Consider the following 25,041-nt stretch of genomic DNA (forward strand, 5'->3'; position numbering starts at 1 on the left):
TCTTTTGTGGCCCAGATCAGCCTCTGTGCTGAGAGAGATTAAGGTCATGGTCTCCACTTTCCAGAGGGGGAGGAGGCTCCCTGAGCCTCAGCAAAGCTGAGTGGGCCCCTGGTGTGGGGTCTCCTGCACCTTAACTTCCAGTGCTCAGGAATAATGCACTAAGCTCTCCCTCCTGGGCTCCAACTGCCTGTCCTCCATGGAGCACAAGGAGAGGATTCCCTCAGTGATTTACTCATGTGTTTACACTGGAGGATTTTCACACTGAAAGCCTTCCTCTGGGAAGCCAAAACCAAGTGTAAGATGCTGAGGCTATATCCTACATCCTAACCCTGCCTGTGTGATAGTTGTGTAAATGGGCAGGTCATCACATCTCTTGAATCTTCAGTTTCCTCATCTTCAAAAGGAGAGTGATAATCACCAAGGCTTTGGTTCATTCTGGTCTGACCTTCTGCTGAGAACTTGCATTTCCACTCCAGATATACTAAATCTAGATCTTTTAACAAAATCTATAAGAATCACCTGGTGATCTTGTTAAAATGTAGGTTCTGATTCAGTATATCTGGGGGGGGAAAAGCAAATTCTCAGCAGGGCGTCAAACTGGAATGAATCCGTTTAGAGCCCTGATCATCACTGCAGTGGATGTTGTGATGCAATGTCAAGACTCCTTTTCAGTCTGAAGGGCTTTTCCTCTTAGCCTTCCTTGCATTTCCCTTCACTGAAGAGCGTTGCCTCATCTAAGGTCACACACCTTTCCCAGGGCAGCCCAAATCCAGTACTGGTTGTCTGGGGTATATGGAGGTCTGGCAACCTCTCCCCAGCTCAGGACAATTCTGAAGGGCCATCCCAGCTTCAAAGCTACCCTTTGGCCTTCATTGAGGCCACAGCCCAGACCAACTTCTCCCTCTGTCCAGTCCTGCTTCTTTCCAGTTCATTCCCTTGCACAGATAATGATCCTACAAACACTCTCTAGTAAACCCCCTACACAGTTATCTCCATCTCAGAGCCTACTTCCCCTGCCCTAACTACCAATGGGGCTACTACAAGGATGAAAGTGTTTTGTATAGTGACATGAAAAATGTAGCTGCCACTATTTGTCATCATTTTCCTCCTCATCATCATCTTCTTCATTTTTTTTCACAGCAAGACCTATCTAGGTGGTGTCAAGGAGTTAGCATAACTTTGGCCAGGATGTTCAATGAATGCCCAGCATCTTTTTTTCCCTAAGAACAAGGATCTTTTGAGTTTTGTTATCTTCTGACTAGAAAAACCTTCTAGGCAGACTTGTCTCTCAGAAACCCCAGCAATAGTCCCAAGGATCTAGGGGTTCAAACTGCTATAGTTCTGTTATCCACATATCATTCACAGTCCCAAGAAAGGGTTGGTGGGCTAACTGACCTTTGGATTATCTCTCCCAGACTTTCCTGATGCAGTCCTAGTTTGGTCCTAACTCTTTTATTTAAAGAATGTACTTCCATCCCATAGACCAAAGTACCCATCCTTTCCAGAAGGCAGACAGAAAGATCTCAAGTGAGACCTGAGAACAGGGTTTCCTTTCCATTTTGCCAAGACTTCCTTTGGGCATTGTTCATAGATCCTTCATAAAAAGAGAGCCTAGACTCCCTCTTCCTAGGGGCTAGGGAGCAACACAAACAATGATCCCAGATTCCTTTTACCCTTCTAAGTGTGTCAATGGGGCATTGGTGGATCAATGGTAAAATTCTCCCCTTCCAAGCAGGAGACTGGGAGTTCTGGTGGCATAATACCTAAGGCATTTCACTGCTAACCAAAAGGCTAGAGATTCAAACCCACCAGGTGCTCCTCAGAAGGAAAGTTGGGCAATCTACTTCCATAGTGATACCGCCTCAGAAACCCAAGGAGGGGTTGCTATGGGTCAGATCTGACTTGATGGCAGTGAGTTTTTTTTTTTTTAAGCAGGAGGCCCAAGTTCAATTCCAGGCCAATGTACTTCCTGTATCACTACCACCCATCTGTCAGAGTTGCTTGTAAGTTGCTTTGATGGGGAATAGGTTTCAGTAGAGCTTCCAGACTGAGATGGACTAGGAAGAGAGGCTTGACAAACTATTTCTGAAAATGAGCCAGTAAAAACAATGTAAGAATTACCTGGGGATCTTGTTAAAATGTAGCTTCTGATTCAGTGTATCTGAGGTGGAAAAGTAATTTCTCAGCAGGGAGTCAAACTGGGTCCAGCCACAAGGGTCCAATCTGCGCCATGGAGATGCACAAGACCAAACAGCATTTCTTCCCACTGTGCGTGAGGTCACATAAGTTGGGGGCTGACTCAGTGGCAGCTAACAACAAGGGTGCCCATATTGTCTCACTATTGGGCCACAATCTTGTCAGTTATCCTGAGATGGAGTGGCAGATGGGGACCACTTCCAGGTGAACCAGATTTCCAACACAGGCCTTATTTCTGGGCCCTGGCCCAGAACTTGTGCCTCTCAGAAATGAATTCCCCAAATCTCTTCCTCAAGAGTTTTCACTCCAAGGCCACAGACACTAAACTGGAAACCAAGGGTGTTGGGGGAATGGAGGTTTCTCACCCGCCTCCCATCCTCACCTGATATCAGAGCTCTCCTTTTCTGACACTAATTTGTTGCCTTGGAAACAAGTTCTTGAAACTGTATGTTGACTTGAGGTGGTTGGAGGCAGAGTCAAAGGAGTTAGCCCTGCCTCAGAACCTATACAGAGCCCCTCAGAATCATACCAGAGCTGCCCAGAGTCCCTATCCTCTGGCAATACACATCCTAACTCACAAGCATTAAACTTTACAGCCTAGGAAAATATCCCAACCCCCTATCCTAACCCCACTTCACCACACCTCCAGCGCTGACTCCTAGATTTCTTAGGTTCCAGAGTCCCTAGTCAGTACTTTTTGTCCATGGATGAGGAGCCCTTGCTTAGTCTAAAGTAAAAAAAAAAAAAAAAAAGTCAGCTACTAACCATGTAACCATGGAACAAGTGAAAATCAGATGTGATGTAGGCCTCTCTCTTCCAGCACCAGATTACAAGTCATTTCTTCTCAGAAACTATTCTTAACTAGCCAATCTCTCACCCTCACCTCTCCGTCTCTCTCTCTTTCACACACATACTCACACCACTCACCACTTACTCTAGAGCTTACACATCCTTTTGATCATTCATCCAGTAAGTATTTATGAGCCTCCTCTACAATGTAGACCCTATTTCAGATCCTGGGGATACAGTCAGGAGATATCAAGGCCATGCCTCTGTAGAACTCATTAAAAAAAAAAAAAAAAAACCTCACTGCCATGGAGTCCATTGGACTCAGCGAACCCTCCTTGGGTTTCCATAGTGATGGAAGTAGATTGCCCAATCTTCCTTCCGAGAAGTGGCTGGTGAGTTTGAACCACCAGCCTTCTGGTCAGCAGTCAAGTGCCTTAGGCAGTGCACCATGAGAGCTCCTCATAGTCAACATTTTATACCACATTCTTCCACACTCACATGTTCATCCCTTTAATAACTATCCCTGGTTTTTCTGTTTTCATTCTAGTTCCTCAAATGTGTGGTGAGCTCTCTGGTGGTTGGTAGGGTGCAATTTGCTTGTTATGCCTTTCTACCCAGGGGTTGTCCAAGGCTAGAGACCTTCAGTCTGTTAATGCATATGCTCACCTGACACTGAGCCCCAAGATTTAGGGCCCCTGAGCCTCCCACATCACTCCCATTGGTTTTGAAGCCCAAACTACAGTAAATAGCTCCCAGCACCAGTCTTCCAAGGGCTCTGGAATTTTCCCTTGCCTTTCAAGGCCAAGGAGCAGAGGAATGAGTGGGCTTGATACTTACATACGTATATACTTTTATACTTACCCAGAGCAGAAATATGCACCTGCTGTGTGTACACCGGAGAACATGCATTGGTACCAGATACATGTGTGCTTTTGGCATATGTATCCTGTAATCATACATGGGCACACATGTTAGCCAGTGTCAGTGACTTCTCCCAGATTGGCTATTGCAGGGACATGAGTGTGTGTGTGGCATGAGCGTGTGTGTTTCCACTTATGAGTGTGAGTGAGCATGTGTTCAGGGAAAGGGGAATTTAGGGGTATGTCTCTATGTGTGTTTTTTTCCAAATGCTTGGCTTTTTTCAATATGGCTTAGAGCACTACTGTCATTTATGGGGTTTAAAATGTCAGAACAGGGCCCGCGGGGAGGCAGGGGAGATTAAACTGCAAACAGTGAAGGTTATAGATGACGTTTCTGATAGGCTGACAGGCGGACTCAAATGATGCCACACTTTAGCAATCATTTAAACACACACACACATCCCAGTTCTTCTCTCCATATTTTAATGGCCTATTCTGAAGGCTAAAAAGATGAAATAAATAAATAAACTTATGTCTACAAAACCATAGTTCTGCTTTCATAGCCTAACCAGAACCTTTCTAGGCTGTGTGCATGTGTGTTTCTTCACTCAAGTAGACCTACCTGTGCAAAGTGAGCGTAGGTGCTTATTTGTGTTTTGAGTAGGTTAATTTTACCTTACTTTTATATACTAACCCATGTAATTAACAAAATATATTTCACCCAATTGTCTACCTGAGCTTGTCAGTTTTTATAAAGTAGGTAGGGTAAAAATTACTATCCCCACTTTATAGAAACAAGGAAACTGAGGCTCAGAGAGATCCAGTGGGTTATCCAAGACCACGCAACTAAGAAGTGACAAAGCTAGGGCTAGAACTGCTTTATGTTTATCCAGAGCTCATTTCTTGAGGCTGTGGCTCCCAACTCTGGCTATACCTGGGGAGCTTTTAAAAGGAACCACCGATGCCTGGACCCCACCCCCAGATATTCCAATCCAGTCTTTCTGGAGGTGGTGCTTGAGGTATGTTTTTAAAGCCCTCCTAGTAATTATAACATGCAGGCTGGTTCGGAACCACTCCTCCAGGGCTTGGTGATGTCAAGGAGTTGTGTGTGGGGTTGTTACCCAAGTGTCTGATTACACTCAAATCATCTCCCAGTAAATGTGAATTCCAGTCCCTTCCCTCCTCTGCATCTACTTCTTGGGAAGGCTTACTTCCCAGGAAGACCAGATCCTCTATTTCTTCTGGACCTTCCAATTCCCCTAACTCTGGAGAGTTGAGAGGTTGCTCAGTTCATGTTAGGGAATGAAGAGGCTACTGGTCCAAGTGACCCACAGTTGTGGCCACCCCAAGAAGGGACATCAGTCAGACTTTGGATGGAGGAGAAGGAGAAGGAGAAGGAGAACCAGCTCCACCCAGCCCTACCAGTCAGAAAGTGGCCAGGGAAAGTGAGGGACAGTTGCCTTGTTGACTTTAGATGAGAGGAAACAGGAAGAGACAGAAGGAAAAGAAAGGAGGAGAGGAAATGTTGGCTTGTTTGAAGGTTGCATGGACCATCTCACTGCTAAAGCCTATGGACAGTGCTCTTCTCACTTGGGCCTATGAAATAGGTGGCATGGAGCAATGTTAGGAGCACAGATGTGGTAGTGGCCTACCTGAACTTGAACCCTGGGTCTCTGCTTCCAAGTTGTGTGATTTGGGGCAAGTGCTTAACATCCTTGTGCCTTAGTTTCCTTTTTTTAAAAATAAGGATGATAATAATGGTACTTACCTCATAAGGTGACAGGGAGGATTCAGAAAGTTCACAAAGCACCTGACACTTCATAAGTACTGGGTGGGGTTAGCCATCATTATTCCGCAGTGTTTGATGCTCTTGAACTCTCCCTTCTTAAAACTTTTTCTCCTTTTACTCCACAGCATCCCTCTGTCCTATTTTTCTATTTTCCAGAACTTTCCTTCTCAGTTCCCTTTGCTAGCCCTGATCCTTTGCCCTCCCTCTGAGTCATTGATTCTCACCGTCCACTGCACATTAGAATCACCTGTGGAACTTTTCCCGCTCAGTCCCAGAGATTCCTATTTAATTGGTCTGGGGCTTAACCCAGTCACTAATCTTTTTTTTCAAGTTCCTCAGCTGATTCAAATGTGCTGCCAGAGTTAAGAACCACTCCTCTCTGATACTGCCTATACTACTCTCAGGAGGGCCAAGTGATTGACCTCCTTCCCATGGCTTTAATTATTATCCATATGCTGGTGACTCTCAAATCCATATACCCTGACAAGGCTTCGCTCCTGAACCTCAGACACATGTTTCAACACCCTACCAGACATCTCAGTTTCCAAATATATGGTAATGAAAGTGTTCTTAATATTCTCTTAACCACCTAGATATCTTTATTTAGATGTACCCCAGACCCCTCGGGTACATCTCCCATTCAGAACTCAATATGTTCCCCTTCCCCTAAATTTATTCTACCTCTTCTATTCCTCATCCCTGTCATCATCCAACCATTTACCCAAGGTAAGTCATCCAGGAATCCTCCCCCTTGATCATCTCCCACAGGTACAAAATCCTGTCAAGACTCTTCTTTCTCTCGAGAATCTCTTGAGTCTCTCACCTCCTCAGTATCCCCACCAACACTGCCATAATTCAAGTCCTCATTATCTCTTGCCTGCACAGTTGTAAGAACCTCCATACTGGTCTCCCAGGCTCCAGTATTTTTTGGTTGCAAACTTTCTCTATTCTTTGTATCATCCACAAAGCTATTTTTCTGAAATGCAAATCACTTCACCGCTAAAGCTCTTCAGTGGCCCCCTAGCTCTTGGAATTAAAGCCAGATCTGGTCAGCCCTTTACTATCTGTCCCCTCCCACTGACCTCTCCTCCAAAGTGACCTCCTCAGCCCACCCTCAGTGCTTCAGCAAGTTCTCCAAATGTACCAAGCTGATTGATACCTCAAGGCCTTTGCATATGCGATTCTCCTTGCCTTGAATGCTCTTCTTTCTCTTCCTCCTTCCATTTTGCCTACATTTACAAATTAGCTTGACAACCTACCCCTCTATGAAATCTTACTTGGCTCTCCAAGTCAAATTGACCACTCTCATTTTGTTCCCACAATACCCTGCAGTTATCTCTATTACATTGTCTTTCCCTCTATATTTGACTTCCTTGTTTTCATGCCTGTCTCCCCCACTGGACCATGATCACGGAAGACAAGTACCATGTCTTGTCTTTGAATTCTTGATGCCTAATACAGTGCCTAATGTTCAACAGATATTAGGGAGTATAAGAGGGAGAAGGGAGGAGACCAGGCTCCAAGTGTGAGTTGACAGACTGTTGGGTTCCCTTAGCTAAAGTGCTCGGTTAAGAATGCTTTGGCTTATGGCCCTGGATTTTGAAGGGTAGCCCTCACAATTGCTTCTTTCCTCCTGGAGCCAAGTTTGAAAGCCTGGGTGTGAGGGAAAAGACTCTATCTGCCACTATCCAGACCTTATGTCCCCTGGGTTCTTCCCCTGGGTCTACCTCTGTGATATTGGCTCACCAGGTGCCAGAGCTGGACATTCTGACAGTTGGAACACCTGATGCCCCTTCCTGATCTGACTTAGGTGAGAAGATTCTTCTTCCCCCTCTTTTATCTGAGATTAGAGTGGAATGCCTCCAAAGGAACCTTCAGACAGAAACCAAGAAAAAACTAAAGTGAGAAACAGACCAACAGATCCACAAACACTTAGAAAAATAAATACAGAAATGGATATAGTGCAGATGTCTGATTCTAATTTGTCACACTGCCTGAGGGAACACAGTCAAGCAATACCTTCTAGACACTCAAGAAACATTTTCTCTCCCCTCCCTTGCCCAGGAAAGGGGCTGGGCAGAATCATAGTCCCACCCCATGCAGGTGGGGCAGCTGAAAAAGTGCAGTTCCCACAGCCAGAGAATTGAAGCAAGACCCTCATCTTCCATAGGAGTGAAAGCGCAAGGCCGTCAATGGACTAGATAGAGCATTAGAGTCAAGGATCCATAGAATAACTCTCAGAGAGAATATGGTCTCCAGGACACTCTGGGCAGCATTTGCCTCATTTATGTCTGAATCCACAGGGCCAGACCCTTACTTGTTAATATTCCTAGAGCCCTTGCCATATATCAACAATGTGCCAAACACTAGATTAGCTCATGTAATCCTCACAACAACCCTATGAAGTAGAGCCTATTATTATTCCTGTTACAGGTGAGGAAACTGAGTCTCAGAGAGAGGCTAAGTGATTTTCCTAAGGTCATAAAACTGGTAAGTGCCAAAACCAGAATTCAGTCAGTCTGACCCCAAAATCCCAGGCTCTTAACCTCCATAGTGTACTGCCTGAAGCACATAGCTTTTTGTTGTTGTTGTTATTGTTTGCCGTTGAGTCGGACCCGACTCCCGACTCATAGTGACCCCTCCTTGGGTTTCTGAGGCAGTATCACTACGGAAGTAGATTGCCCCTTCTTCCTTCCGAGGAGTGGCTGGTGGGTTTGAACTGCCAGCCATCTGGTTAGCAGTCAAATGCCTTAGGCACTATACTACCAGAGCTCCTGAAGCACATAGTAGGTGATTCAATATCTGCTAAAGGAGTTGTCTGTGCCTCCCGTCACTCATTTATACACCCCCCTGGATTGGTCACTCAGCTCATTCACCTATTAGCTTGGGGACCTAGACAGGGCTCTTAACTGCTTTAAGCCTCAGTGTCCTCATTTATAAAATGGGAATAACAATAATACCTACTTACTGAATAAAATAATTCATTAAAGTGCTTACTATGGTACTTAGCACTTTGTTAAACATTCAAAAAATTAGCTATTATTATTTTAGTTAGCTAATATATTTTAGTGATAGCTAATATTTTTTGAGTGTTTAACAAAGTGCTGAGTACCATGGTAAGCATTTTAATGAATGATTTTATTCAGTAATTAGGTATTATTGTTATTCTCATTTTATAGATGAGGACACTGAGGCTTAAAACAGTTAAGAGCCCTGTCTAAGGTCCCCAAGCTAATAGGTGAATGAGCTGAGGAACCAACCCAGGGGGGTGTATAAATGAGTGACTGGAGGTGCAGACAACTCCTCCCACCTCCACCAATTCAGGTGAATGTCCCTGAAGAAAAAGAAGACCTCTCCAGGAGCTCTGACCAGGCATTGACACCTTGATCAAGGATGTCTGCTGGCTCTGGTAGTGTAGTGCCTAAGGCGTTTGACTGCTAACCAGAAGGCTGATAGAACAACCAGCCACTCCTTGGAAGGAAGATTGGGTGATCTACTTCCATAGTGATTCTACCTCGGGAACCCAAGGAGGGACCACTATGAGTCGGATCCGACTTGACAGCAGGGAGTTGGGTTTTTTTTTGGTTTAGCAGCAGCCTAGACAGCTAAGATGTACTCCAACATGGCCCTGGATAGCTAAACCTGTTCCCCACACCACCACCACCACTAATCCCAGGCCTCTCCAGAGCCCCCTCACCAGCTGTATCCATTCACAATATTCTGGCACTTTGAAATCTGGTTGAGTTTGGGTCCCCTAATAGCCTCCAGGACCCTCCCCTAAGCAGCAATTTTTCCTGTCTCCCTTGTGGATCCTTTGGTTCCTGAGTCTCTGGCTTTGGCTTCCCTGATGGGAAGAATCCTTTCAGAGACAGAGAGCCATCCTGGTTGGTACCTAAGGAAAGAGGAAGAGAGGAAAGGAAGGAGGGGTTTCCTAGCCTCTCCTCCCCATCTCCTCATTCTCCCCCAAACCCTTGCAGGCCACCTCCCATCACACCCCTACCCCGAGAGTTTCTCACCTTCAGGCAAAGACAGATGATGGCAGAGCTGGGGAGCAGCACGTAACTGAACCCTCGGGCACAGAAAATCCCCCATCATTAGTATTTAGGAGATGTGAGCCCCAGAGAATGTTGGAGGGAAGGAGGCGGGGAGAGGAAGGCGGAGATGCTCAGAGATGCAGAGAGAGAGAGAGAGAGAGAGAGATGGAGACGGTCACCTGGAGGGGCTGCAGAGAGACAGAAGAGGAGGGAGAGAGGGAGGAGAAGAAAGAAGACTGAGGAGGGTGGGAGAGAGGCAGAGAAAGGCGGAGGGAGGAGAGAGACAGAAAGAGCCAGTTGCTTTATTCATGGCTGGTGATATTATAGACTGAGTGAAAATCACATTATCGTAATGGGAAAGTTAGAGTTGCTGAGATGATGCCCTGAAGCCTCGCGCTGATTGGGGTGTGATTGCTATCTGTATTTATATGTAGAAAGCAAAGTTCACTGCCAGTTCAAGATGGTGGCGGCTGCTTGATGCAACATAATTCTTCAGTAGGGAGACGCCCCGAGCAAGCAAGCCATGCTGGGAGTGGGAACAGAGCCTAACCGGAGCTAACGCCTGAGCAAGTGATGGAGCAGATGATGGAGCCGCTAGTGGAGCCAAAGCAGAGCTCAGGCTGCGAGGGGAAGAACCAGAACCAGACGGAACTGAGTGGGAGCCAAGGCAGGACTTGGGACCTGAGCCTGGCCCACGGGGTGAAGGGTGTGAGCACAGGAACTAAGGGGTAGGAAGAAATGGCTTCCACCATCTCCAAACCGGAGCCCCCACAGGCAGTTTGGCTAGACCTCCAGAAGTCCCAAACCCTCAATTCATTATACAATTGATCCCTGCCCACCCCCCGCCCACTGTATAATTCAATGCTAAACTGCACAATAAATGTAAGGGTATTTTTTCCTTTTCCCATGATGACCACTTTGATTTTTTTTTTTAAATCTCAAATTTTGTTATTTTTGTTTAAGTTTTAGTTTCTTCGTCTAGGGTCCCTGCTGTTCTGGTACTCCACTTGTGTTCTGTCCTGCCTGTTGAGCTGCCCAGTGCTGGGGTGAAAGAAGGGGAACACGTGTGATGTCTGACCTCCCCTGGATGGGGGTGATGGAGAGGTAGGGATCACACACATTCACACAAAGGATCAGCTCCTGACTTCAGGACCATAGCTCAGAGCCCAGCTACATCGTTGGAGCTACTGCTTGCTATCATCTCAAGAAGACAGAAAAAGGGTGTCAGGGCAGCCCAAGCATATTGAGCACAGATGACTTCCCATCCACCCATCCCTGCCCCCATATCACCTTTGACTTTAGAATGGTTTCCCTCAGGGCTTTCTTGAGGAATGGTATGGGGCTGTGATGACCCCACCCTAGGGTTGCCAGATGAAGTACAAGGACTCCCAGTTAAATCTGAATTTCAGATGAAGGAAGGTTGGGCAATCTACTTCCGTAGTGATACCGCCTCGGAAACCAAAGGAGGGGTGGCTATGAGTCAGGTCCGACTGGATGGCACATAACAACAACAGATTAACAACAAATTGATTTTTAGTATAAGTATATCCTATCCAATATTTGGGACATACTTACACTAAACAACGATTTGTGTTTCTCTGAAATTCAAATTTAACCTGTTTTTGTTGTTATGTGCCGTTGAGTCGGACTGGACTCATAGCAACCCCTCCTTGGGTTTCCGAGGCAGTATCACTACAGAAGTAGATTGCCCTATCTTTCTTCCAAGGAGTAGCTGGTGGGTTTGAACCACCAGCCTTCTGGTTAGCAGGCAAAACCTAGCATCCTATATTTTTATTTGCTAAATTTAGCAATATCCTGCCCATTACACTCGGGTTTTGCATTGATTTGCTAAGGGAGAAAGTACCTTGAGTGGAAACAACTAGATTCACCATTTAATAAGGAGCCCTGGTAGTTCAATGGTTATTAACCAATAGGTCAGTGTTTCAAACCCACTGATGGTTCCATGGGAGAAAAGCACTGTTGATGTGCTCACTTAAAGATTACAGCTAAAAACCCCTGTGGGGGCAATTCTCCTCTGTCCTATAGGGCTGCTGTGAGTTAGAATCAACTCAATGGTATACAGCAACAGAGCCTCAATCTCCTTATCTGAGTAATTGTTGTTGCTGTTAAGTGCAGTCCAGTTGGTTTCAACTCAGAGTGACCCTATGTACAAGAGAACAAAACACTGCCCCATCCTGCACCATCCTCATAACCGTCTCTGTGCCTGAGGCCCTTGCTGCAGTGACTCCGTCTTGTTGAGTGTCCTCCTCTTGTTCTCTGACCCTCTATTTTACCAAGCATAGTATCTCCTCATAACATGACCAAAGTACAAAAAGATGAAGTCTTACCATCCTCAATTCTAAGGAGTCTTCTGGCTGTACTTCTTGCAAGACAGATTTGTTCATTCTTCTGGCAGTCCACGGAATATTTAATGTTCTTCACCAACACCATAATTCAAAGGTATCGATTCTCTTCCTTCTTCCTTATTCATTATCTAGCTTTCCTATGCATATGCGGCGATTGAACATAGCAAGGCTTGGGTCAGGTGCACCTTAGTCTTCAAAGGCACATCTTTGCTCTTGAACACTTTAAAGAGATCTTTTGCAGCAGATTTGCCCAATGCAATACATTATTTGATTTCTTGACTGCTGCTTCCATGCTCATTGATTGTGAATCCAAGCAAAATGAAATCCTTAACTTCAAACTTCTGTTTATCATGATGCTGCTTATTGGTTCAGTTGTGAGGCTTTTTGTTTTCTTTATGTTGAGATGTAATCCACACTGAAGGCTGTAGTCTTTGATCTTCCTCAAAAAGTGCTTTAAGTCCTCTTCACTTTCAGCAAGCAAGGTTGTGTTGTCTGCATATTGCAGGTTGTTAATGAGTCTTCCTCCAATCCTGATGCTGGGTTATTCTTCTTATAGTCCAACTTCTACTCTGACACACACCTTTCCTGATTTTAAACCATGCGTTATCCCGTTGTTCAGTTTGAACGACTGACTCTTTGTCTATGTACAGGTTTCTCATGAGTGCAAGAAAGTGCTCTGGAATTCCCATTCTTTGCAATGTTATCTGTAATTTGTTATGATCCACACAGTTGAAGGCCTTTACATAGTCAGTAAAACAGGTAAACATCTTTCTGGTGTTCTCTGCTTTCAGGCAAGATCCATCTGAATCCTGCTTGAATTTCTAGCAGTTCCCTGTCGATATACTGCTGCAACTGTTTTTTAATTATCTTCAGCAATATTTTATTTGTGTATCATATTAATAATATTGTTCAACACTTTCCACATTCTGTTGGATCATCTTTCTTTGGAATAGGCACAAATATGGATCTCTTCCAGTTGGTTGGCCAGGCAGCTGTCTTCCAAATTTCTTGGCATAAATGAGTGAGTGCTTCCAGCATTGCATCTGTTTGTTGAAACATCTCAATTGGTATTCCATCAATTCCTGGATCCTTGTTTTTTCACCAGTGCCTTCAGTGCAGCTTGGACTTCTTCCTTCAATACCATCAGTTCTTGATCATATGCTACCTCCTGAAATGGTTGAATATCAACCAATTCTTTTTGGAACACTGATTCTGTGTATTCCTTCCATCTTTTTTTGATGTTTCCTGTGTTATTCATTTTCTGCCTGTAGAATCTCAATATTGCAGCTCGAGGCTTGAATTTTTCTTCAGTTCTTTCAGTTTGAGAAATGCCAAGTGTGTTCTTCTCTTTTGGTTTTTTAACTCCAGGTCTTTGCACATTTCATTATAATACTTTACTTTGTCTTCTCAACCTGCTCTTTGAAATCTTCTGTTCAGCTCTTTTAGTTCGTTTTTTACATTTTTTTTACCCAATGCTGTTGAGTCGTATCCGACTCATGGCAACCCCTCCTTGGGTTTCCGAGGCAGTATCACTACAGAAGTAGATTGCCCAACCTTTCTTCCGAGGAGTGGCTGGCAGGTTTGAACTGCCAGCCTTCTGGTTAGCAGTCAAATGCCTTAGGCACTATGCTACCAGAGCTCCTACATTTGTTTTGTTGTTGTTGTTATGTGCCGTCGAGTCGGACCCAACTCATAGCGACCCCTCCTTGGGTTTCCGAGGCACTATCACTATGGAAATAGATTGCCCCATCTTCCTTCCGAGGAGTGGCTGGTGGGTTTGAACCGCCAGCCTTCTGGTTAGCAGTCAAGTGCCTTAGCCACTATGCTACCAGAGCTCCCTACATTTGCTTTAGCTACTCTCTATTAAAGAACTAGTTTCAGAGTCTCTTCCAACATCCATTTTTGTCTTTTCCTCCTTCCTGTCTTTTTAATAACCTTTTGCTTTCTGAATGTATGATGCCTATGATGTCTTCCCATAACTTGTCTGGTTTTCTGTTATTGGTGTTCAGTAAATCAAATCTATGTTTCAGATGGTCACTAAATGCAGGTGTGATATACTCAAGATCATATATTGGACTGGTTTAATTTTCTTCAGCTTCAACTTGAATATGAGCAACTGATGGTCATATCTGAACAATAGGAGATAATTATACCTACTTCACAGGATGGTTTTAACTATTCAATGAGATTGGTGGTGGTGGTGGTGGTGGTGTTAGTTTGCCATCAAGTCATTTCCAACCCATGGTGATCCCATGTGTGTAGAGTAGAACTGCTCCATAGGGTTTTCATGGTGTGACCTTTTGGAAGGAGATCACCAGGCCTTTCTTTGGAGGAATCTCTGGTTGGGTTTGAACAGCCAAGCTTTCAACTAGTAGTTTAGCACTTAATCATTTGCATCACCCAGGGACTCCTCTCTTTGTCTCTAAATAGGACTAATTATCCAGAAGCTAGTTCATGGAAAAGGGGGAATATTCTCCTCTTCAAGCAGTTACAGATTCAAGACTTTAGTGTCAGGCAGATTTTATAAATGTGAAATGCAATAGTTGTCTGTTACAGTGGGGTCTAGGTCTATACCTTAAAATACTTGCCTCTCCTAAAGGCATTCAATTCCATGTTTATTTGTTTTAAATATTGTGCTTGTTAACTCAAATACCCAGGTGGGACTGATTTGGTTATAGACAATTCCTAGCTTCTTATTCTTCTTTCTGGTGACACACATATTTCTAGCCACAGGATCACAAAGCATTAACACAGAGTAGAGATATCATATGTGCAGAGACACATAACCCATGAGGATACAAGGGGATATCTGTGTACCATGTCCCTAAGGAACAGAGGGTCTGAAGGAAACATAAAGACATTCACAGAGGAGCTTCCCACCCTTAGCTTGCTTTCCTATCCACCTTCTGCCAGCCTCCCACCTCTCTGCCTCCTCCTCCTTGTCTACCCACTGGGATCCACTGCTCATACCATCTCACCCCCTCTCCCCTGTAGTGGAACTTTTAGAGCAAAAAGGGTGTGAGTAGGAATGGCAGGGGGCTCTGCATATCTGACCCATGGTATGGAGCCGTCACCACATATCTTAGGTCCCCAGGACATCTTCCTCCTGCTTTTGATCCTCACAACCAAGCCTGTGTTAGGGCTCCTGGAGCAAGACAATTGATTCACTTTTTCCCTCTTTAAGGTTCACCTGTTCGAGCTCTGGAGTGGGCCTAAGCTGTTCTATTCAGTCACCATTTAAAAATTCAGCTATTTCACAAAAGTTCCTAAAATCTCTGGGTCCTAGGAAAGAGTCTAGAAAGATCATCACTGTCATTCCCCAGACTCCAGACAAGGCTCATTGGGGGTAAGGGACATGGGACTGACAAGAAGTGTCCACATACTCTCTTGACCCTACTTAGCCTTGAGATGGGGAAGTTGAATGCAAATTCCAGTGGTTTAAGTCCATGTTTGTTACGAACTCCATGGAGATATGTGAAGACCCTTTCCTAAGGACCTCTCCAGCATTCTCAAACCTTCCTGGGTCCCGTCCCAGGGGACCAGGCCATAGAGCAAAGGCTCCAGGCACTTAGGTCCCTGACCCTAGGAAGGTCCCAAGAGGGAATGTAGAGTCTGAGATTTTCCATACTTTTAGTCCATTCCCTATTTGGCCGTTAGCACTAGAACCTAGACAATCTCTTCCTAGGCTCAGTTATTGTAGTGAAAAGATCAATCAGTTGCAACAAATAAATAAAAATCAAGCACTCTTCCAAAGGTTCCTGAGAGCTGAGTTTTGGATGCTCCACTGTTCGAAATGGTCTGTGCTTCTGTCCCCTTCCCTTTCATGATTGTAGATAACACTGATTATCACCAGTATCTTTTCAGGTCTGGAATGTCCCTGCCCTTAGAAAATAATTACCCACATTACATAAGGTTAGTCCAGGAGGCAAAAGTGGGCTCACTGAGTAAGACTTGGTCATTGTAGAGGTACAAGGGAAAGTCCAAGGAAATGACCTCTCCTGCCTAAGAGACATACATCTTTGAGGATGAAAGTGAGATATCACCAAGGGCAGGAAGACTGGACGACAGCTCATTTATTCAGATTTCTCTGAGTTCCTATTTCACATACCTCTGGACTTGTATCTGGGCAGCTATATCAGTAGATTGTGCATATGTCCCACATCTCTAAAATGACTCAGCAAGAGGAATTGAGATTTGGCAGAGAACATTCTGCTTGTGATAGAAGAAAGAGAGATGAGGCACCTGCCGCAGAACCACCCCTTATCAGAGGGGAGAGCAGAAAACAGCCCAGTGCCTCCAGGACAGAAGAGGCTATGGAAGAGGCTAATCTGTTTAGAAGCTGGAGGCAGGATAAAATGGCCTCTGCCTGGGATGTATGTAGAAAGAATGTCTCTGAGGGAATGTCACTCCATGCCCCTGGAGGGCCCTGTAAGAGGTTCATAATCCACCCCTCCTCTCCCCTCCCCACCCCCAACATACACATACACACACATACACATAAATCTTAATTGTGTCCGGGGCTTTTTACGCGTTAATTAATCATATTTAGGGCTGTTTCCAGCTGTTGCTGAGGGAAAGAAGGTCCCACACGCCTGTGACTTAGGGTAAATCCAATCAGATGGAGAAATTCTTTGATTCTAGAGAAGCCGAGCATGGGAAAGACACCTCTAATCCTAGGGCCTCTCTGATCCCTGCCTGCCACCTCCCCCATTACTGCTTTTGGAAACTGATCTGGGCTAGGGAAGGGAGGGGAAGGGACAGAAGAGGGGACCAGGGCTGTCTGAGCTGAGCTGGCTGCCTGGGGCCCTGCTTGAGGTGGGCAGAAGATTGCGAAGAGTAGGGCTAGGCCAGCCATGCTGACCTGGTGCTCCTGCTTCAGCACTGGGCCTGTTTAGTGTGCTCAGGAGAGGCCATGGCTCCTGAATAGCCGCTGGACCCAAGACTTATTATAGGAGGCTGGGTCTGGACTAGTCAGAGCAGCAGGCAGGCAGCGCTGACCTACTTACAGTTTTACACACACAGTGTGGTCTAAGGAAGGGCCTCCTCCAAGGCTTTCTGCCTTCCCAGGCCTTCTCCTGAAGACCCAGAAGCATCCCTGTCAGCTCCCTTGGTCTCTCATCTGTCTCTCTCTGTCCTTCGGTCTCTTTGTATGTCATTCTAGGCTTCTGTGTCTTTAGCTCAATTTCTATCTCTTTTCCTGATGTCTGTTTCTGTCTCTCTCAGCAGTAATCTCTGAAATCCTAGGGCATCACCTCATGTCACCAAAGAGATGCTCATTATAATGGACAGACATCTTAGAGGGAGGGGGCTTGCCCGGCTGGTGCCAATGGCTTCTTCTTTGGCCTGTGAGTAGCCCATTAGGTATTCCTGTGGAGCAAATATGGGGAGTGGGGATGCTGCTGAGGGTGTGGACAGGAAGGGACTATCTCATCCCCTAGAGACCTAGGTAGCAGGAGGCACCCCAAGGTGGAAGATGATAGCTGTAAAAAAGCCAAATAGAGACCAAGTAGCAGCTACTCTATCCTCTCCCCCCCCCTTTACAATGACCCTACCCAAGAAAATCCTGTTGTTGAGGCCTTCTGGGTCCTGGCCTAACTGGGCCTAAATAATTGAGGAGCCCATTACAGCCTTGCTGTTTCCTCACTGTCAAGTGTAAACGCTGCACTGGTCGGGTGGGGAAATGGGGCTAATTTGAATTGATAATAGGAAACGCAGGGAAAAGTCATCTATAGTGAGTGAGGAGCGAGCCATCCCCGAGCAGATGCTAAATCTTGTATAATGAAAGAATCTGCCGATGTCAATTATGTACGAGCGTCTTTGCAGTGGTTGGAGGCGGTGGGCGGGCGAGGGAACGGAGGGCTGGGTGCATCCCATAAACCCAAACACCCATCAAAGGCTCATACATATGGAGCTGCAGAGATTACAGCATAAATTTGAATGTTATGAATGTGCATGAGGGACAGGCAGGAAGCCCACCTCACAAGGGGGTAGGAAAGGGGCTGGTTTTCAGTGTGTGTACAAGGAAGCTTTTGTCCTTAGTCCCTCAGCTGTGTCCCCTCTGTCTCAGCTGTGCCTCCTCTGCATCCAGTTGTGCCCCCAGATGAGAAAGAAACTAAGGGCATGGGGGTGCTGGGCTGGGTAAGGTCAGCTGTTTTCCTGGGAGCTGGATGTGGATGCCTTGGGGACCTTGGACTCAAGCTGTCCTTGACCCATTAAGGGTGATCTCAGGATGAGATTTAGAAATGAATGTGCTTGGGGATCCAGAGAAATATCTTGAAATATCGTTGATGTGAACACAGTTTTTTCTCCTGTCTGATGGAGGAGACAGGAGAGCCCAATGGAGCAGTGATGTAGACTGGGCAAAAGTGATCCTAGAAGACAACCTGGAGGAAGGGTCACAAACTGCCATAAAGGGCGTCATCAGGTCAGAATGACGACATCAGGGCAGGCAGCGCTGACCTACTTACTGTTACACAGACAGTGTGATTTGAGGAAGGGCCTCCTCCAAGGCTTTCTGCCTTCCCATGCCTTCTCCTGAAGACCCAGAAGCATCTCGGTCAGCTCCCTTGGTCTCTCATCTGTCTCTCCCTGTCCTTCAGTCTCTGTGTGTCATCCTGCTCCTAGGTACAAGTCCACGCCACAGATGGGAACACGTGTTTGTGAGTGTGTTCACATACATGCACACCCTGTAACAGGACCTGGACCCTTCCATCGGTTCCCAACCTGCAGCCTCTCCCTGAGCAAGCGCTGTGATTTGTGGTGTGGGCCACCCAGGGACTTTAATCTTCACCGTGACAAATGCAATAAAAGGAACAATTTGGAGATCAGAGCTAAGGAAGACACATTTACAAACCCTTCCCCAAAGGTTGGATGGGGCTGTCACCATGTGATTTGTGCCCGAGATGAAGCAGGGAGGGGGAGAGGAGAGAGAGAGAGAGCTGGAGAAGCAGGCTGGGAAGGAGCGAGAATCGCTACCCGCTCTCCTCCTCACCCTCTCTGCTGGCTCACAGTGAGGAGGGCTAAGCTAGCAAGAGGGGAATCCAGACCCACAGGTTGACTCCACCTCTCCCCTATCACAACCAGGAGCACAACTCAATTACCAGGAACCCAGGCCAGAACCACGAAGCTTCAGAGACTCATCTCAGTGGTTCAGGGGCTCTGTCTAGAGAGGGATTGGGAGGAGGACAGAAGAGAGAGAGAGGGAGAGGCAGATGCAGAGTGAGAAAGACATTTTAATAGACAGTGACTTCTCAGGTTGCAATGGGAGCCCCTAAGAAGCCCCAGGCTGGGATGGGTGGAGCAAAGGATGGTTTCCCATCCAGGGCTCCTGAATCAGGCAGATCTGGAGAGGTCGTCAGAGGGGTTTAAATATAGACTGACAGCCATGAGGTGGGGGTAGTTAATCTGAGAACAGATCTATGGGGCAGCTAGATATGCCTGGAGTTCCATAGGATGAGGCTAAATCGGGGCCTGAGAACTACACTGGTGGGTGGCCAAGCAGGACTCAATACGGGGGTACACTCTGGGGTCTGGGCCTCTTTCCCCTCTGAACCTCCTTTTTCCTTTCTGTAAAATAGGTGGTAGGGTAGATGATCCATATATTTCCTGCCAGCCTTGCGTCTTTGACTCTCTGAGTCCCAGGTCACTTTGAGCCAACAATAGGAGGTCGGGTAAGAGAGACACTCCTCCACTCTGCCTCTCTTGTGGATGGGCTGGACCCTAACACCTAGGCTTCTATTTGTTGGGGTCTCAGGTCTACTCCTTTAGCTTCAGGTTCACAGTTCTCTCAGCCACCCATACCCTGCTAAGAATTAGAAAGGAACTCTTTGAATTTCTTTTTTCTCTAAAAACCTGGCCACTCTTACTTTCTTTTTTGGGGGAAAGATCATCCTCAAACCCAACGGCACTCTGAATGCATGTTCACATGGCCCTACAGGAGATGCTCTCTTTGCCCCAGGGTCTATCATTGAAACCTCTGGTTTCCTCTGAATCTCCTAACTTTGAGATGCCAGCACCTGAGATGCAATATCCTTGACCTGTGGCCTACCATGCCCCATCCCCACTCCCTACCTTCTATACCTCTCTATGCTCACACACACACACACACACACACACACACACACACATGCACACATCTCCCACCAGGCAGAGGGACCACAGAGGTGGCGTGCTGGTAGGAAGGGGAGTGTCTCTAGGCTATGAGGCACTGGTTTTTCGTCTCACTCCAGGACAGACCTCAGATCTCCTCCATCCGGTTGCTGCCCCTGCACCAGCCTGACTCCTAGCAGGGGTTGTCTTCAGATGCATCTCCAGGCCCCAACCTGGTCTTCATATCCTGGCTAGTAGGACTGGTGAGTACCTAAATGGGGCTAGGGGAATGGAGACGTCAGAAGTGCATGGACCTGACCCTCACTCAAAACTTCCTAGGGAGGATTGAGGGTGGGGGGTGTCAGATGTGAACAAGATCTAGTCATCATGGCCCAGTAGGCATAGGACAGCTCTGGAGAAACTGGGCCTGAATAGATTGGATTATGGACCCCAAGAAGATATGGGAGGGTTTGGGTGGAGGAGGTTGACAATGGGGATATGAGGAGATAGGGGAGTGAGAAGTAAACAAAAGTATGAATTCAGAGCTCTAGACATAAGGAAAAGAACCCCTGCTCAGGATTGAATAGAAGGACTTGGAGGCAGTTAAATCAAGAACAGGCTGACTTCCCCCAAGATCTCTCTCCATCAGAGAGGCAGGAGAGTCCTTCCATTCAGGCTCCACAGTGGAAAGTAGACAGAAGAGAACTAAACCGCTGAGAGTAGAAAGGGGTAATTCCTATGGTCCTCTGCTGCCTCCCTCTGGGAGAGGGCAAGAGGGTGAGCTCTGCCCTCTTCCCAGTCCCTCTATGGTTCCTCCATATTTCTCTTTATGTCTTCCCTCCCAACCCAGTCTCCTGATTTCTCCCCAGGTCCTCCTGAGATCTCTTCAGGCACTATCCCTCCCATCTGACCTATGTCCTCCTGCCTCCTCTCCCAGCTCTTATAAGACACGAGATAAAAAGTGAACTAAGAGGTAAGCAGAAAGACCTCTCTGGAATCTGGACTCTTTGCCATTCCTTGCCTCCAATCGGAAGAGAAAGAAAGAAGTTGATCTGGCACACTCATTTGCATCCCTATCCCCAAAGATGGTCTAGGGTGGGCCAGGAGAATTGGAGAAGGGTGGAGTGGGCCTGAGAATCATTTTACCCATTGCCTAATCTCTAAAGCCAAGACCAAGGCCAAGGCCAGGTGGCAATCTTTGACGGTTCAGTGTTCCCCAGTGCTCCCCTCCCACTAGAGGACTGATCCAGGCTGGGAAATGCTTGACCCCAGCTCTGTCTGTCTCCCCAAGGAGTCCTGAGGGGCCAGAGATCCAAGATGGTGGTAGGAAGGGGAGGGCCAAAGGAGGGCCAGAAATGGCCTATGAGTCACGGGACTCTAAAAGAAGTACTTCCCCTTTCCAAACCCTCAGCTTTAGCCCAGCAGAGCAGAGGTTGATGGGAGAATAACAAAACCATCAAGGAGAAAGTCATCCTGGGCCTCTCCCTTCCCCCGTGTTCATAGCTATTTGATATGTGAGTCTGATCCACTAACCAGCATATTCTTACATACACAGACCTGAGCTATGCTCAGCCTTAGTGTTCATATGATTAAATGTTCATATCATAAATCATGGGATGGGAAACCAGTGAGAAGGGTTTGGGGGGAAGTGCACAGCAGAAGGCTGGGACAGTCAGCTGAAGTAGTAAGGACAGCAGGCACATTTGGGGCACTTTATAGGGAGCACGGTGTGAGAATACATCAGAGGCTACAGGGCAAGAGTTTAAAAAAAGGAGAGAGAGAGAGATGAAGTAGAGGGTCAGTTAGAAGCTGAGGAGGGGGTTGCTTCTACAGGGACTATTTGGGCAATAAGCCACCCTAGCTGAATTCCGTGGTGGTTGGGGGCCTGGGCACTGCGTGTACAAACATCCCTGTCCTGGATGAGAGGTGGTCTGGTTCAGTACTCCAAAGGCATCCCCAGAAGGAAGCCAGGAGCCAGGAATGCCCCAGGTACAATTCTTCTTCCCTTCTGCTGTTTAGTGGATGGACCAGGTGGGAGTTGGGCTGCTGATACCCATTCTATCCTTCTGCTCAAAAAACTGGACTCACACAATGTCTCCAAATCCAATCATCCCCTGATGAGAATCATTCTGCCATACTGAGTTTCTCTATGTTGTTGTCGTTGTTATGTGCCGTTGAGTCGGCCCCGACGCATAGTGACCCCTCCTTGGGTTTCCGAGGCAGTATCGCTATGGAAGTAGATTGCCCCATCTTCCTTCTGAGGAGTGGCTGGTGGGTTTGAACCACCAGCCTTCTGGTTAGCAATCAAGTGCCTTAGGCACTACGCTACCAGAGTTTCTCTATACCCTCTCAAAAAGGAGAAAAAAATAAACCCTCTCTCTGTCTTGCTCCAAATCCTAAACTGGACAAACTCAGCTGTTATGGATTGAATTACATCCCCCCAAAAAAATATGTTGTAAATTCTAACCTCTATGCCTGTGGTTATTTGGGATAACCATTTGGGAATGGTTGTCTTTGTTATGTTAATGAGGCAGAACTCTGGTCAATCTCTTCTGAGATATAAAAGAGATTAAACAAGCCAGCAGAAGAAAGATGAGGTAAGATACTTGCCAAAACACATGGAGGTCTCCAAGGAACCAGGAAGCAGAAGCTGAAGAGACAAGGACCTTCCTCCAGACCCAACAGGGAGAGGAAGCCTGCCCCTAGAACTGGCACCCTGACTTTGGACTGCTAGCCATCTAAACTGTAAGAAAAGAAATTTCTGTTTGTTAAAGCCATCCACTCATTGTATTTCTGTGATTGCAGCACTAGATAATTAAGACGTCAGGGTAAGGAAGAGTCAAGGAGGTGGTCGTGGCTTCCACTCACTTCTTCTTTGCCTGAGTCTGATGTTGTGACCTCTTGCCCTTTAACAGAGTATAAGGTCAGCAGGGGTGGGAGGGTGGAGTAGAGAGCCTGGGGTGGGAAGGTGGGCATTTTGACCTTGGGAGGCCTGCTCCTGTCTTTATCCAGCCCTGCCAGTTCTTGCTGCCCTTTGGAGGTTTATAGTCATATAAATTGCAGTGTTCCGTGCCAGACTCAGAGCCTGCAACTATAAATAGGCACGAGGTAAACAAGGTGGCAGATGCAGGGGCTTGGGACAAGGCAGAAAATCTGCCCCTCTTTGCCTGGGTAGGGGCCAAGGCACATCCGTGGAAAGAGATATCTTCCCTCCCTTCTCCTCCCCTCTCCTCCCCTGCCTTCTGGTTTTAGCTGCCATATCCCTCTTGGAGGGGTCTAGGCTTCTAATGTTTTCTCTCTGAGGATTATCCTCCAAGATTTCACTTGAGCTGTTTCCTCCAAGTCAAGACTGGAGGGGAGAAAGAGTCCATTATTTACAGTGTCTCCACTGCCTCCCACCAGCTTCACACTCTATCCCCAGCTCCTCCAACGAGTTTTGAGGTGTTGCTACTGCCCGCCACCAGACTTGTCCACTAGGGGCGCCCTGATCCTTTCTCCATCCTAACAGCCAACCTGATGCTAACATTCCTGAAACAGGAAACTACTGAGAAACTCTGGAGAAACAAAGACTCTTAACATTACCTACTCCCTTCCAAAGCATGGAACATAAAAAGTTCACCAAGAAGCTTTCCTGTAGTTTGAATTACAACTACAGGACAACTGCCTGGCCATGTGAAGTTTCTACTCACAATCTCTGGGCTGTACAAGCTGGATTCTGAGTAGAGACTCCAAGCTAGAGACAATTTAGGCAGCATTGATTTCTGGCTCTCTCCCTGCCTTGTCTCTGCCCCAGGGCTGGGTTGCTTTCCTGCTCTATACTTTTCCTGTCCTCAGTGGGTTCACAGCCTCAAATAGTCCTCTGAGAAATTTCAGGCCCCACTGGCCCCACAATTACCTCCCCATATCCTTCTTGGAGGGGTCTGGGTCTTCAGCCTTAAAATTCCTTCTTCCATCTCAAATTGGGCTATCAAAACATCTTCATTCACCAGTTGAGAATCACAGAAATTAGAGCTTAAAAAGACCCTAAGTTTTTCATTTCATATATGAGGAATCTGAAGCCCAGGGAGGCTAGGTGACTCTGACCACAGTCACACAGCTAATATTGAACTTGTTGCTAAGGCTGGAAATGCTCCTCCAGGCTTCCAGCTCCTGATAGTTTCTCATGTCCCCCAGAAATAGGTTTTCTCCCTTTCAAAAGTCTTTTCTCCTTTAAGCCCCACCTCTAGTCTGCTTCTCACATAGGGGAGAGGGAGTGGACAGGCTCTGAATTTCAACTAATGGTACCCTCATCTCCTCATTTCCCTGATCCTCTCTAATAGCTTAATGGGCAGATGACCCTGGAGGAATGACTTCCCAGAATCCCATCTTCATAAGGCCTTGGAAGCAAGAGGTGCCTTTTACACTGTGGAAAGTCACTTCCCGGCTGTTCCTTTTTTTTTTTTTTCCCTAATTTGTCAGGGAAGCTGGAACTGAGTCTTGCCTCTTGAGTAGTGTCCCCTGGACCCTGGGCATGTGGTACATAATCAAGCACACGTGCATGTACACACATACACACACACTCATGTTCTCATCATCAACCTGTTCAAGGTATCCTAGGCTAGGAGTGAGACCAGAATCTCAGAGTTCCATTTGACTTATGAGTCACAAGGAAGGGAAGGAAAAATTCAGGAGCAGATTTGGGGTGGGGTGGGGGTGGAGAGTGAGGACATGAGTTCCTGTGGTTCTCTGAGGGCAGAGGTTCAGAAGTAGGCACAGATAACTAAGGTGAGTGGGGGTGGCCTGGCTTTCTGACAGTTGAGAAGGATCTCCCTCCCCACTGGGATGGATGGATTTAATCTGTAGGAGAGAGGGAAGGTGCTAATGAGGGTCAGACAGACAGACCTCTGATAGGGAGTCCATTTGCCCCAGAATACTCCTTT

The sequence above is a fragment of the Orycteropus afer genome, unplaced genomic scaffold (genome assembly GCF_000298275.1).
Source record: "Orycteropus afer afer isolate SDZICR_OR568_19922 unplaced genomic scaffold, OryAfe1.0 scaffold00064, whole genome shotgun sequence".
NCBI classification, from domain to species: Eukaryota; Metazoa; Chordata; class Mammalia; order Tubulidentata; family Orycteropodidae; genus Orycteropus; species Orycteropus afer.